Raw genomic sequence first — 14,102 nt, 5'->3', positions numbered from 1 at the left:
AAGCAAAACCCTTAGGGTTTTTTAGGACAATTATATGAGAAGCTAAAAACTTATTTTTACCAAGATAAAAGAAATAGACATAATCACAACAATAACAATAATTCTTTTGTCCATGAATAGCCCTTCAGGTGGTGACATCGGCACTCAAGGAACAGCATAAGGGAAGTGGAGCAAATGCAGCCAAGGCCCCCTGTGCAGCTCCCTTCTCCCTTCCGACCACAGGATGCTGAATTCAGCCATTAATCCATTTCCCTTCCAACCACAAGATGCTGAATTCAGCCATTAATCCATTTCCCTTCCGACCACAGGATGCTGAATTCAGCCATTAATCCATTTCCCTTCCAACCACAGGATGCTGAATTCAGCCATTAATCCATTTCCCTTCTGACTACAGGATGCTGAATTCAGCCATTAATCCATTTCCCTTCCAATCACAGGATGCTGAATTCAGCCATTAATCCGTTTGCTCTAGATGAAAAGTTTCTGGACAGTAGAAACCATGAATTCTTCATCTGTTTTTCTGATGGTCACGTGATGTAGTTTAGCTGTCCCCTCCAAATCTCATATTGAATTTTAATCCCCAATGTGGCAGATGGGGCCTGGGGAGGAGGTGGTTGAATCACCGGGTGAGTCTCTCATGGCTCTGTGCCGTCCTTGTGATAGTGAGTACTCGCAAGATCTGGTTGTTTAGAAGTGTGGCCCATCCCTCCCCCACCTTTCTTGTTCTACCATGTGAGATGCCTGCTTCTTTTTCACTATGATTGTAAGGTTCCCCAGGCCTTCCCAGACGTAGACTCTGGTGCTGTGCTTCCTGCACAGCCTGCAGAACCATGAGACAATCAAACTCTTTTCTTATAAATAACCCAGTCTCTGGTTTTTTAAATATCAATGCAAGAATAGCTTAATATGTCATATGAAAAGATAGCAATTGATACATTTACCAGTTTGAGTCTCCAGACCTCTGCCTTGCTTCAACTCAAAGAACACAAAGGGAGCAACCCTCATCTACTGCTCCTGATCACGGGAGAATCTTCAGCTCATCTTAAAACATTTCAGTCAAAAGCTCCGTGTTTTATGTAGAAGAATGAGGGTGTCTGAAAGAATGGGTCTCTTTATTTATTTTTATTCTGAGACAGGGTCTCTTTCCCTGTCATTCTGGCTGGGGTGCAGTGGCTCACTGCAGCTTTGACATTCTGTGCTCCAGCGATTCTCCCACCTCAGCCTCCCAAGTAGCTGGGACCACACGTGTGCACTACCACAACCAGATAATATTTGTATTTTTGGCAGAGATGAAGTTTTTCTATGTTGAGCACGCTGGTCTTGGACTCCTGAGCTCAAGTTATCCTCCAGCCTCTGCCTTTCAAAGTGCTGGAATTACGGGTGTGAGCCACCACACAGGGCAGATGGGTCTTAAATGATTTTAATCAGGGTACCTGAGCATGGAAGACATGACCTTAATTTTTTTCCTAATACAATATTTGACAGTTATATAACTATGATTTTTTTATTCCTGTGATTCATAAGGATATGATAGTAAAAGGCCTTGAAAACCTTTGGGAAAAAAGTGCTATATTGTGCTTGAAACCACCTTTTACTCTGAAAGCAAGTGCCATTCAGATACGTCTGTCGAGAAGATATTTTCTCCTGCTGCATTTTAGCCAAACAGCTGAGTGTGTTTTGAAGTTGTTTTCTGATTTTTAACAGGACAAGGGTATTTTCTAAGACCCCAAATTCAGGAGTGGCCATGGGGCAAATCACCGCTGTACACATGGAATACATGGGCATCAAATGCATTTCTCACCCCAAACCAGGGGTTTTCCCCCTGGGTGCACACGGGAATCACCGGGGAGGCTTTTAAAACTATCTAAACTCAAAAGGCAATAGATAAATGAATTCAGAATCCTTGCAGTGGGACCTGAGCCACAGTGCTGTTTAAAGCTCTCTGGGTGACTATGGGGTACAACCAAGTCCCCAAACTGCTGGTTTAAATCAGCCCTTCTGGTGAACTAGTGGCAAATGATTTCCTGAAATGAACGGTTTAAATCAGCCTCTTCCGGTGAACTAGTGGCAAATGGGTTCCTGAAATAAATGGAAAGATTTCCTGCTGCTGGGTTGTGGTCTTCTGATCTCACCTGCATTACCTACTTTTCTTTGCCGAACTGACCTCTGCTGCACATTTTATTCCTGAATCAATCCAGTTCTACTCATACCAAATGAATAGTATGCACTAGGCGCCCTTGCATTGCGGAACCTCACTGTGGGGAGAGGACTTTGCTGAATAATAATTGCATCCTAAAAAAACTCAAAATACTGGACTCGAATGATCCTCCTGCATTGGCCTCCCAAAGAGCTGAGAGTGTAGGCATGACCCACCGTGCTTGGCCTATACCCTAAAATATTAAAACTATCTTACTTACTAAATTGATGTAAACATGGGAAGACCTAGAAGGTCACCAAAGTGTTAGGACATAAGTAAATACCTTGGAATATTAATATCCATCTGATTATGCCCTGAGCAAACCTGTCCCACTTTAAAACAATACAAAACAGTGCTCTTATTCTGAGATATGAAGTGAAAATTTTGTGCAGATAGGCAATATTTAAATTTTATATATGTATAACATTCATGCAGAAAGATATATACAAAGAAATCATGTAAAGTTCAATGAATTATTACAAAGTGAACACACATGTGTAACCTAGAAATAGAACCAGCTTCACTGATGCCTTGGCAACCACTTTCTCTCTCTTTTTCTCCCCCAAAGTCACTAAGATCTTAAGAGCTAACATTGTAGATCAACTTTGTATTATCACACGTTTTATTACAGAAAATTTAAAACACACAAAGTAAAAGAAACAGTACAATAGGCCTGTAACCCAGGCTCAAGAACAACTAATGGCATGTCAATTTTGTATTATCTATATTTCAACTCATTTCTTACACAGACTTTATTATTTATTATTATTTTTTCTGATATAAAATATGTGCTCATTGAAGGTAAACTCTTGGCTGAGAACAATGGCTTAAGCCTGTTTAATCCCATCACTTTGGAATGACAAGGCAGGAGGATCATTTGAGGTCAGGAGTTTGAGAGCAGCCTGGGCAGCATAGTGAGACCACATCTTTATTAATTTTTTTTTTTTAACTAATCAGGCTCAGTGGTGCATGTCTGTATTTCCAGCTACTTGGGATGTTGACATAGCAGGATCTCTTGATTCTACAAGTTTGAGGCTATAGTGAGTTGTGATTGTGCCAGTACACATCAGCCTGGGTGACAGAGTGAGTCTCTGTCTCAAAAAAAAAAATAAAGGTTCGACCTTAGTTAGCTTTTCACACATAAACACACCCATATAAACAATCCCTCTTTTAACAATAGAAGTACCAAATTAAAAATCATTAATGTGAACCCATTTTTAACTCAGACTTTATCTTTTAATAAGTTTCTTTTTTTTTTTGAGGTAAGATGTAGGCAACATAACAAGACCACACTGGGGCAAGAGAGTGAGACCTCATCTCTACAACAATTTTTTGAAAGTTAGTTGGGCATAGTGGTGCACACTTGCAGTCACAGCTATTTGGGAAGCTGACTTGGGAGGATCACTGGAGTCTGGGAGGTCAAGGCTGCAGTGAGCTGCGATTGCACCACTGCACTCCATCCAGAGGGTTAGAGTCAGGATCTGTCAAAAATAGGTACAATTTTAACTGCACGTGTTTGACACATCAACACATCCATGTAAACAATCCCTCTCTTAAAAATAAAAGTACCCAATTTAACAGTTATTCACATTCATGGGAATTACCTAGAAATTTTTTGTTTGTTTTGGTTTGGATTTTTATTGAAAGGGAACACCTAGAAATGTTATTTAAAATCTAGATTTTGATAAAAATAAGCCCGAGTTTTTTCTTTTTTTGAGACGCAGTTTTGCTCTGTTGCCCAGCTGGAGTGCAGTGGCATGATCTTAGCTCACCAAAACCTCTGCCTCCTGGGTTCAGGCAATCCTCCTCCCTCCTAAGTAGCTGGGATTACAGGCGTGAGCCACCACATTCAGTTAATTTTTTTTATTATTATTTTAAGAACAGATGGGGTTTCCTTATGTTGGCTAGGATAGCCTTGAACTCCTGACCTAAGCTGATACACCCGCCTTGGCCTCCCAAAATGCTGGGATTACAGGCATGAGCCACCGTGCCTGTAAGTAGCAGACCCCTCTTCATACCTTTTATAGAGTTATCCAAAAAGCAGTCATTTACACAAGAGAAGACAATTTTCCTAACTTTCTATTGAGTTTAAATGTTAATATTGTTACTAAATTTAATTCAATTTTCTTATAAAATTACGTGACCACATTTTATATGTTACATCATAATATATCAAAATTTATTTAGATGTAAAATAAATTTTATGATATAATATTATAATATATAATGATATCATATTATGATAAGTTCCATTTACATTCAGACAATTTCACTAGGCAGTGTGTGTCTACCACTATTTTTTTTTGGTTCCACTATTTGCACAGGCAGCACAGCTGGGAAAACACAGACTCACCCAACACAGTCTCTTCCCCGTGTCTTTCTCCTCCTCAAGGAATCAGTTCATCAGTCAATCAAGTCATGTGGGACTGGAGGCTGAGTACTCCCTAACATAGAAGGTCTCATTCCTGCATGCTTTCCTCAGCAGAAGGGGAGACAAGAAGGTCCTTTTAGGGTACACTTGCTTGGACATAGACTAGGCTAGTTGGAGGGCTCTGACCAGCAGAGACAGACTTCGCCACAGTAGGAAGGGATGAGGCAGCTGTTCTGAACCTAGAGCTCCGACACACCTTGTCCTATCTCACTGAGGCAATTTTGAGAGGCTGCCCTGGAATATGGTGGATGATGAGAAACAATGTGGGCTTTGACAGGATTCAGGTGGTGTCTGCGGTGTGAAGACAGGAGCTGAATGTTCAGAATCTAGGCTGTTTTTCTTGTGATCAGTTGGGTTACCTGTTTGAGACCAAGTTCATTTTTATTAGGGAGGCTGGATAAATTCCACAGAACACAATGGCGCTCCCAGGATGACTGAGGAAGGGTGAGAAAGGGGGAAACTTTTTCCACCTAGACTTTTTGCTACCTCAGGAATCAGGAGCTGATTAGGTTAGCACTTACTCAACCTAATCAATTCAATTTTATTGCATTTGATCTAATTATGTCCCCCATTTTTAAGGTAGGAAGGGTCATTTCATTTGGTATTTAGTTTTTCTCTGCATTTTTATTTCATCATGTGTGGATCTAACACAATCAACCATAATTTGACATTTGTTGTTTCCAAGCATTTAAGAAATTATAATATCTATGCATACAATGTTAACACCATGTATAATAAATTCTCTTTCTGTGCAAAATATATAACGTATGTCAATATAGGCATGTTTAATTGTGCATCTTGAAAGGTGAACAGGACCATAAATACTTACAGGTAGGAACTGGGACAGAAATCGGAAGAAATGATTCCCTGATCTTCCGATCCCTGTGCTCCCAGTTCTTTGTTTTCTTGACGCTATGACAGGATCCTGAAAATGTCTCCCTTAACTGTGTCTAGATACCCAGTAGAACCACAGCAAGAAACTTCGGATTGAGGCTCTAAGAAGCGGCAGGAAGGAGAAAACTGTTCAGCCAATCAGAGTAAGCCACGCCCAGCCGAGGGACGTATAAAAGGCAGGTCTATCAGAATAACCCACGCTCTGCCTTTGGACGTGTGAGAGAGTGCACCTTTCACTTGAGCTTCAACATGGGAAAGGAAATGAAGACCCTGATCTCCACTGCTCCTCCATCTGATGCTCCACTGACCAGCCCCCTTTCCAACAGATCTCCTTTACAGAAAAGGGCTCAAATGAGAAGAAACCATTCAAAGGAAAAGGCAAGACCGCCTTCTCCCATTCCAGTGAGAAGCACATACAAAGGCAAGGTAAGGCCTTGGGCTGCTCCTATGGAGGCTGGAAGGAGGGTTGGAATCAGGGATACTGAGCTATGTGTCTTTGGTAGGGTTTTATTTTGAGATTGGGGATGGGAAATGGCTTAGTGCCCTCAGGGGACTTTGAGAAATGTATTCACTCATGACACTGGCAGAAGAGCTTCCATGAAAGACTGATTCACAAAAATACATCAGAGATAGACTATGGGACTCTGCCTAGGAAGAGGTGAGTCATCTTAACTTTCTTTTGCAGTAGAATAGGAGCCCAATCCAAACAAGGAGAATTCTAAGGAAACCAAGCTCAAGGCCGGGAACAGCACTGCTGGATCAGGTAAGATTTGACTCTTTCAAGGTGAGAAGGGACAGAGCAGCAACACAGGCTCCCCTGGCAAGGAAACTGGGAGCTCCTTGGCAGCCAGGGCCGTACAGATCCTGGACACTGGAGAACAGAAGAGAGCTGGGGTTTGGTGGTAACCTCAGCTCCTGTGTGTCCAGGATGGACTAGGAATTTCAGGGTGTTCAGCTGGAGGCACTTTCTCAAACTCTCATTGTGTTCACAGAACCAGAGTCCAGCTCATATAGGGAAAACTGCAGGAAAAGAAAAATCAGTTCCAAAAACAGCTGCCAAGACAGAGCAGGTAGAATGTTGGTGTTTATTGTTGTTGGTGGTGGTGGTGGTGTTTTTTTTGTTTTTGGTTTGCGCCAAAAGGCAAATAATCAGGAAACTTTTAAATGAGGCTTGAGAGGAAAGGGAGTTACTTATTGACGAGTAACTTTTTGAGATCTTAGCACTCTGGGAATATCTGGGGACTCACAAGAGGTTCAGCCTCACTTCATTCCAGTGCTGAGATGGTTAGGAAGGAACGGGAGAGACAAGTGGTGTTCACCTGGGTGCACAGGGGGTTCTGGAAATGAGGGTCTGTGGGGACTTCTCTGGTGAGTCTCTTACATGCTTTCTTTGCAGGGAACCATCCAGAAGAGGAGTGCAGCTTGATGTTGAAAAAGAAATCAAGATCCTCCACTGCTGTGCACAACAGTGAAATCCAGGAGACCTGTGATGCCCACCATAGGGGACGTTCCAGGGCTCGCACTGGGCACAGCAAGCGGCACAGGTCTCAGCCCCTAGGAGTCCAAACACCGTCACTTCGAAAAAGCTTGGTGACCTCTGTGCAAGCTATGTCAGAGGCTGTTTATCAAGACCTAGCTCAGGTGTGGGCACAGCAGATCCATTCTCCACTGACCTGTGAGCAGCTGACACTGCACACTCAGCTCTGGGGGCGTCTGTGTGACCATGGCCACCCAGGCAGCTTATGTCTTCCCTGCAGAGGGCTGGCTTGTCCCAGCCACACTGCCTGGTCCTGGGGATTCAGCCCTGGAGAGAGAAGCCCAGCCCTTCCCTGGGCAGGAGATAACTGAGCCTGTCAGTGGATCAGATGAGGCTAAGCTGGGAGCAACCTGACCCCATTCAGCAGAGGTGCAGCTCTGGGAATGAGAACAAGGACCTGCTTCTTCTCAGATTCTTCCAGATGACCAGCAGTGACAATTTTAGACACACTGTATTAATAAATGACAGAACCTGAAGAAGTCATAGGAAAGAAACTTGAGTGGTATACTCAGAATGGTGAGCCCTGCATTTTGCAGACCGCTAAGGCTATAGACAAATTTTATATTTCATGTTAGACATTTGATGCCTTTTGGATGTCTGATTACAGTCTTGCATTTCTATATAATCAGAAAAATATTAGAATGTCCTCGTGAATTTGCATATTTTAGATTGTAGAAAAGTAAATATAAAATTATATGTTCCTTTATTTTTTTGAGACAGTCTTGGTATGTTATCCAGGCTGGAGTGCAGTGGCAAAATCTTAGCTTGCTGCAGCCTCTGCTTCCTGGGTTCAAACAATTCTCATGCCTCAGCCTCCCAAGTAGCTGGGACTACAGGAATGTACTGCCATGCCTGGCTAATTTTTTTTTTTCTTGTATTGTTAGTAAAGACAGAGTTTTGTCACTTTGGCCAGGTTGGCCTCGAACTCAGGTGATCCGCCAGCCTCCGCCTCCCAACGTTCTGGGATTACAGGCATGAGCCCCCTTACCAAGAAATTGTTTCTCTTTTAATCTGGAAAATGTTGTAGGCTCTCACTCTTCCAGCCTGAACCCATGGAGTACTAATATCCACAAACCATTAATAGCACTCCCTGTGAAAAAATGTCTATACATTTTTACAGTTTGATATAATTACATTTAAATTACTATGCAAGCTGTTTACTTTTAATATTTCTACATAAAATTTAAGTTAAGATATATATATATATATATATATTTTTTTTTTTTTTTTTTAGACGGAGTCTCGCTCTGTCGCCCAGGCTGGAGTGTGCAGTGGCACAATCTCGGCTCACTGCAAGCTCCGCCTCCCGGGTTCACGCCATTCTCCTGCCTCAGCCTCTCCGAGTAGCTGGGACTACAGGCGCCCGCCACCACGCCCGGCTAATTTTTTGTATTTTTTTTAGTAGAGACGGGGTTTCACCGTGGTCTCGATCTCCTGACCTCGTGATCCGCCCGCCTTGGCCTCCCAAAGTGCTGGGATTACAAGCGTGAGCCACTGCGCCCGGCCTAAGTTAAGATATATTAAATGGTAAATGATTTTACTTATTTATTAAACTGCTTCATGTTTTATTTCATTTTAAAATCCTAAATTTATATTTTATTGTATTTTATACATTTCAATTGATTGTACTATATTGCAGGATATGGAGATTTCATCGCATACTACAATACAGTGTATTTTGTTATATTTGATGTATATTCTACTTGTATTTCGTACTGAGATCATACAATCTTTCATTATCTAAGTGTATTAATTACTTGTTTGGTTGCTTTATAATTTTCATTTTATGTAATGAAATAAATATTAATGTCGTTTGGAATTTTAAATTTCTTTCATATGGAATTTGTATTTAATAAAGATGTGAAAAAGAGAATGTCTTATCTTCACTTCTGTGTCACCCTATCCCTGACCTCCCCACAGCCCACAGCTCTTGTCATAGTACGGGAATAGTGTTCTATCACTACAGGAAATGGGGCCAATTCAATGGTAATAGACAGATATAAATTGGAGATATAGAGATTTTATTCTCGACCACTGCAATAGAAAAGAATCACAGTAATGTGAGTCACACAATTTTTGGGTTGACACTGCTTATGAGTTATGCTTACACTGTGCTATAGAATAACTCTGAAATAAATTGTGTCTGTTAAACAAATGCACATACATAAATAACGTGTCTAAATAACAATGTACATATCTTAATGAAAATGAATTTTTTTGCTAAAAAAATGTTAACACATAGACACACACAATGGGGTCATACAATGTTGAAAAATAGAGATGGGGAGAGGAACAGAGACAGAGAGAAGGGGAGGAATGGAGTGAGAAAAGGACAGATGGACAGAGGGACATTGGAAAGGAGAAAGTGGGGAGAGGGGGAGGAAGGGAGGTAGGGAGGGAGGAGGGAGGAAGGGAAGGACAGAGGGAGAAAGGGAGCAAGAGACAGAGAGAGGAAGGCAGAGAGAAAAGCGGTCTTCTGCTTCCAGGACCAGCAGGACCTCGCACTCCGGGAAAATATTGGGCGGCCAGTGCAGGCTGAGTGCTCGGCTGACAGCCTCGTCGGCCTGCAGGGCGCTCACCAGCCCTCCAGATCGCCAGCCTGGGTCACCTCATCCCGGAGCGATTCAGACGAATTCCGCCTCCCAAGGAATGATCGAATTGCCCAGACAGCAATGAGCGGAGACTCGGATGATTGTCCGTTTTTCATCCACATGGTTCACAGATGACATAGCCCCACGCTGAGCCTGCAACAGAGCAGTCACACTCAGGCAGAGTGAATCATGATTCCGGGTTCCACGTTCCTTTGCCCTCTGCAAGGGGGCCTGTTGCTCACGTGTCTCCGGCACCCGAAAGCGTGACCATGTTGACTGTTTCCCGAGCTCTGTGGGGACACAGAAACCTCCAGCGAAGTGTGGAAAAGCAGCATCGTGACTTCGCTCCCCTTTCCAGTTTCCAAACAGGCCACAGTGGAGACTCCCCTTGTTGCAGGAAACAGGAATCCGTGGTCAGGCCGTCATGCACCGGACGTTTCTTTTCTCTGTAGTTTTGCTCTCGTTTTCTACATGAAAATGAACGAGATACACACCCCTGCGTGTGTGAGACTATTACAGCAACAGCGACACCCACAGGCATTCCGCTTTCACGGAGAGGGCCTGGAAAACTCAAGACTGTCATGAAGGTTCAGTTCCACACTCCACACTTCAGGGTGGTTTCTGCCTGAAAACCGTGCGAGTCAAGACAGCTGCTTCCAGTTTCCATAGAATTACTGGAGAACCTCAGAGAGCCAGCCCCCGAAGCCCCTCTTTCACCTCCAATCTGGCCCTACACCCACCCACCCCACAAGGCCCTGGTCCCTGAGGTTTTCGGCTTCAGAGGGCGGGCTACCCCGGGACCATGGGCCCCGAGCTCACGAATGTTCATAACGGGGTGGAGGTGGTAGGTCTTTCTAAGGGCCTCAGGGCTGGACCTGCGCGCAGTGCACAGGCCGGCTGAGGTGCACCAGAGCCCGCCGACCTCTCTCTGCCCGTATCAGTCAGTGAAATTCCGACCATGGCTCCCCGCGATGGCTCTCCCGACACCTTAGGACAGCACCCTCCCCGCGGAAGCCCGAGGACCAGGACGGCGAAGGAGACTCGCTTGGACCCCGAGCCAAAGCCAGGCCCTGCGAGCCTGCTTTCAGCAGAACCCGTACCCGGGCATCGCCACCAGAGAACGGCTGGCCCAGGCCATAGGCATTCCAGAGCCCAGGGTCCAGATTTGGTTTCAGAATGGGAGGTCACGCCAGCTGAGGCAGCACCGGCGGGAATCTCGGCCCTGGCCCGGGAGACGCGGCCCGCAAGAAGGCAGGCGAAAGCGGACCCCCGTCACCCGATCCCAGACCGCCCTGCTGGTCCGAGTCTTTGAGAAGGATCGCTTTCCAGGCATCGCCACCAGGGAAGAACTGGCCAGAGAGACGGGCCTCCCAGAGTCCAGGATTCACATCTGGTTTCAGAATCGAAGGGCCAGGCACCCGGGACAGGGTGGCAGGGCGCCCGCGCACACAGGCGGCCTGTGTCGGTCGCCTTCGCCCACACCGGGGCGTGGGGAACGGGTCTCCCCTCACCCCACATGCCCTGCGCGCCTGGGGCTCTCCCACAGGGGGCTTTCGTGAGCCAGGGAGCAAGGGCCGTGCCCCTGCTCCAGCCCAGCCAGGCTGCGCCGGCAGAATGGATCTCCCAACCTGCCCCGGCAGGCGGGGATTTTGCCTACACCGCCCTGGCTCCTCCGGAAGAGGCGCTCTCCCACCCTCAGACTCCTCAGTGGCCTCCGCACCCGAGCAAACGCCGGGAGGACCGGGACCCGCAGCGCGACGGCCTGCCGGACCCTTGCGCGGTGGGACAGCCAGGGCCTGCTCAAGCTGGGGCACAGGGCCAAGGTGTGCTTGCACCACCCACATCCCAGCGGAGTCCGTGGTGGGGCTGCAGCCCCAGGTCGCCCGGGTGCTGTGGGAACCCGAAGACGGGGCACCTCCACCTCCAAAGCTCGCGACCCTGGAGGCCTCCGCGTCAAGCACAGATACAAGCCATCCAGGCGCCCTCCCAAGCGCTCCAGGAACTGGGGCGCTCATCTGCACTCACCTCCAGCCTGTTAGATGAGTTCCTGGCGACCCCAGAGTTTCAGCAAAAGTCACACAACCTTTCCTAGATCCGGCGCCACTGGAGGAGCTGAAGGACGTGGAAGAGCCCGCTCCGCTGGAACCACTCCTCGGCCAGGAAGAACACCGGGCTCTGCTGGAGGAGCTTTAGGACGCGGGGTTGGGGCGGGGTGGGGGCAGGGCGGCGGCCTCTCTTTTGCGGTGAACCTCTGACTCTGTATGGAGAGACGTGTCTTCTCTTCCAGCTGACCTGCCCAGGATCCCTGAGTTCCAGGTCCGGCGAGAGACTCCACACAGAGGAGGGCTGTCATTCTTTCCTGAGCATCCCGGGGATCCCAGGGCCTGCCAAGGTACCGAGAGGTGGGCTGTCTACTGCTCATGCGCGGGTTTGCAGCTAGCAGCCTAGGTTTTCTAACCAGCCCAGGCGGAGCTCTCATCCCTTTTTCCCCGCGTTCTTCAGTCGGGTTGGCGGAGACCTCAGTCCGCGAAACACTGGGCCCGGGCAGAAGCCAGGCCAGTTCTCCTTTCCGCGGCTCTACTCCTCTGCCTCTTCGCTCACCATCACTTGCCAACCCCTGTCCCGCCAGCCTCCTCGCCAGCACCATGGAGCGCCTTGCAATTAAATGTAGACCCGAGACCTCACACAAACCGGGGTGCTGCCCTTTCCAGGCAAGAGGGAAGGCAGGCAGAGATGAGGACAGGAACGGAGACAGAGTGGGACGGAAGGATGGAGCTAGGAAAAGATGGATGGACTGAGTGACCCTGGAAGGGAGAGAAAGTGGGAGGGAGGCAGAAAGGGAAGAAAAAACCGGGGGAGGGAGGGAAGAACAGAGGGAAGGATGGACCGAGGGACAAAAGGAGCAAGAAACAGATAAAGGAAGGCAGAGAGAAAAACGCTCTTCTGCCTCCAGAACCAACAGGACCCAGCACTCCGGGAAAATGCTGGGTCCCCAGTGTGGGCTAAGTGCTGGGCCCACAGCCCCGTTGGCCGGCGGGGCGCTCAGCGGCCCTCCGGATTGCCAGCCTGGGTTACTTCATCCTGGAGAGATTCAGACGAATTCCGTTTCCGAAGGAATGAGCGAATTCCCCAGAGAGCAATGAGCGGAGACTCAGGTGGTTGTCCGTTTTTCATCCACATGGTTCACAGATGACATATCCCCACGCTGAGCCCTGCAACAGAGCGCAAGGCGGATAGTCACATCCACACAGAGTCACACTCAGGCCAACTAAAGCGTGATTCTGGATTCCACGTTTCTTTGCCCTCTGTAGAGGTGCCTGTTGCTCAAGTCTCTGCCCCCGCCCCCCGAAAGCGTGACCATGTTTACTGTTTGTTTCCCGAGCTCTGTGGGGACCCAGAAACTTCCAGGGATGCGTGGAAGATCAGCATCGTGTCGGTGCTCTCCTTTCCAGTTTTCAAACAGGCTATATTGGAGACTCCCCATTTTGCAGGAAACAGGAATCCATCATCAGGCCGTGATGCACGAGACGTTTCTTTTCTCTGTGGTTTCCCTCTCATTGTCCACATGAAAATGAACGAGATCCACACACCTGCGTGTGTGAGACTATCACGGCAACTGTGACACCCACGCGCTGGCAATAGAGTTGGCAGCCTGACCCTGGGACAAAGGTACTGAGGGACAGCCAGACACACCCCACCACAATCACTAGCAAACCCACTCCCAAACACACAGACACACACGGGCACACGCGCGGGAACACAAGCATACACACAGACACACAAAGACACAGACAGCTTGAAGAAGAGCAAGGGACAGAGAGATGGAAAGATAGAAATGGAAGGAGAGAGAGAAACAGCGATAGAGGAGAGAAAGGGAGAGGGTGAGGGAGCTAGAGAGGGAGAGCAACAGAGCCTTGGAGAGGGAGGCTCTGCTCTGGTAGACAGGTGCCCCTTTGGCCGGGGTAGGATAGAGGGTGCCTGCGCCAGGCTAGAACAGGGGGGCAGGGCCGCCCACGCGGGAAAACCAAGGGAGCCCTGAGACGTGTTTTTACTTGGATTGGTTGGTTGCTTTGGGGGTGCGTTTCGTAGCGTCATTCCTTTGCTGGCTCCTCCCTGTACTCTTGGTGCTGTGGGCCCTGAAATTTGTCGAGTGCGCCCGTCCCTGTGGCGGGAGCAGTGGCGCTGAGCGTGCCCACGGGCCGCGGCTTGTGTTTCTCTCGTGTTCAGAGTGGTATGGGCGTAGACAATGGCAGTGGCGCCTGGCTGGTCCAAGAGCCCGGTCCAGCTATGCCCTCCTGATTCCAGGCGTCACCACCAACCTGGGGCCGCGAGGCTGGGATCAGGCAGCCTCTTGCCCGAGGCCGGGCTGCTCTCCCCTTCTATAGGCCCAAGCACCACCAGTCGCCATGCTGCGCTTTCCGCAGGCCTCCCAGAGCGTCCCGCTGTCACCGG

The 14,102-nt window shown here is 47.8% G+C and overlaps 2 pseudogenes; both read left to right on the top strand.

Moving 5' to 3' along the window:
* The first annotated feature begins 592 nt into the window (after positions 1-592).
* On the top strand, positions 593-7,413 carry LOC116464010 (protein FRG2-like-2; annotated as a pseudogene).
* Positions 7,414-10,549: 3,136 nt separating this feature from the next.
* On the top strand, positions 10,550-11,843 carry LOC116464007 (double homeobox protein 4-like protein 4; annotated as a pseudogene).
* Positions 11,844-14,102: the final 2,259 nt, after the last annotated feature.

Source organism: Hylobates moloch, unplaced genomic scaffold (genome assembly GCF_009828535.3).
Source record: "Hylobates moloch isolate HMO894 unplaced genomic scaffold, HMol_V3 SCAFFOLD_123, whole genome shotgun sequence".
Taxonomy (NCBI): domain Eukaryota; kingdom Metazoa; phylum Chordata; class Mammalia; order Primates; family Hylobatidae; genus Hylobates; species Hylobates moloch.
The sequence above is the reverse complement of the archived record's forward strand: the minus strand, read 5'-3'. Positions and strand labels throughout refer to the sequence as shown.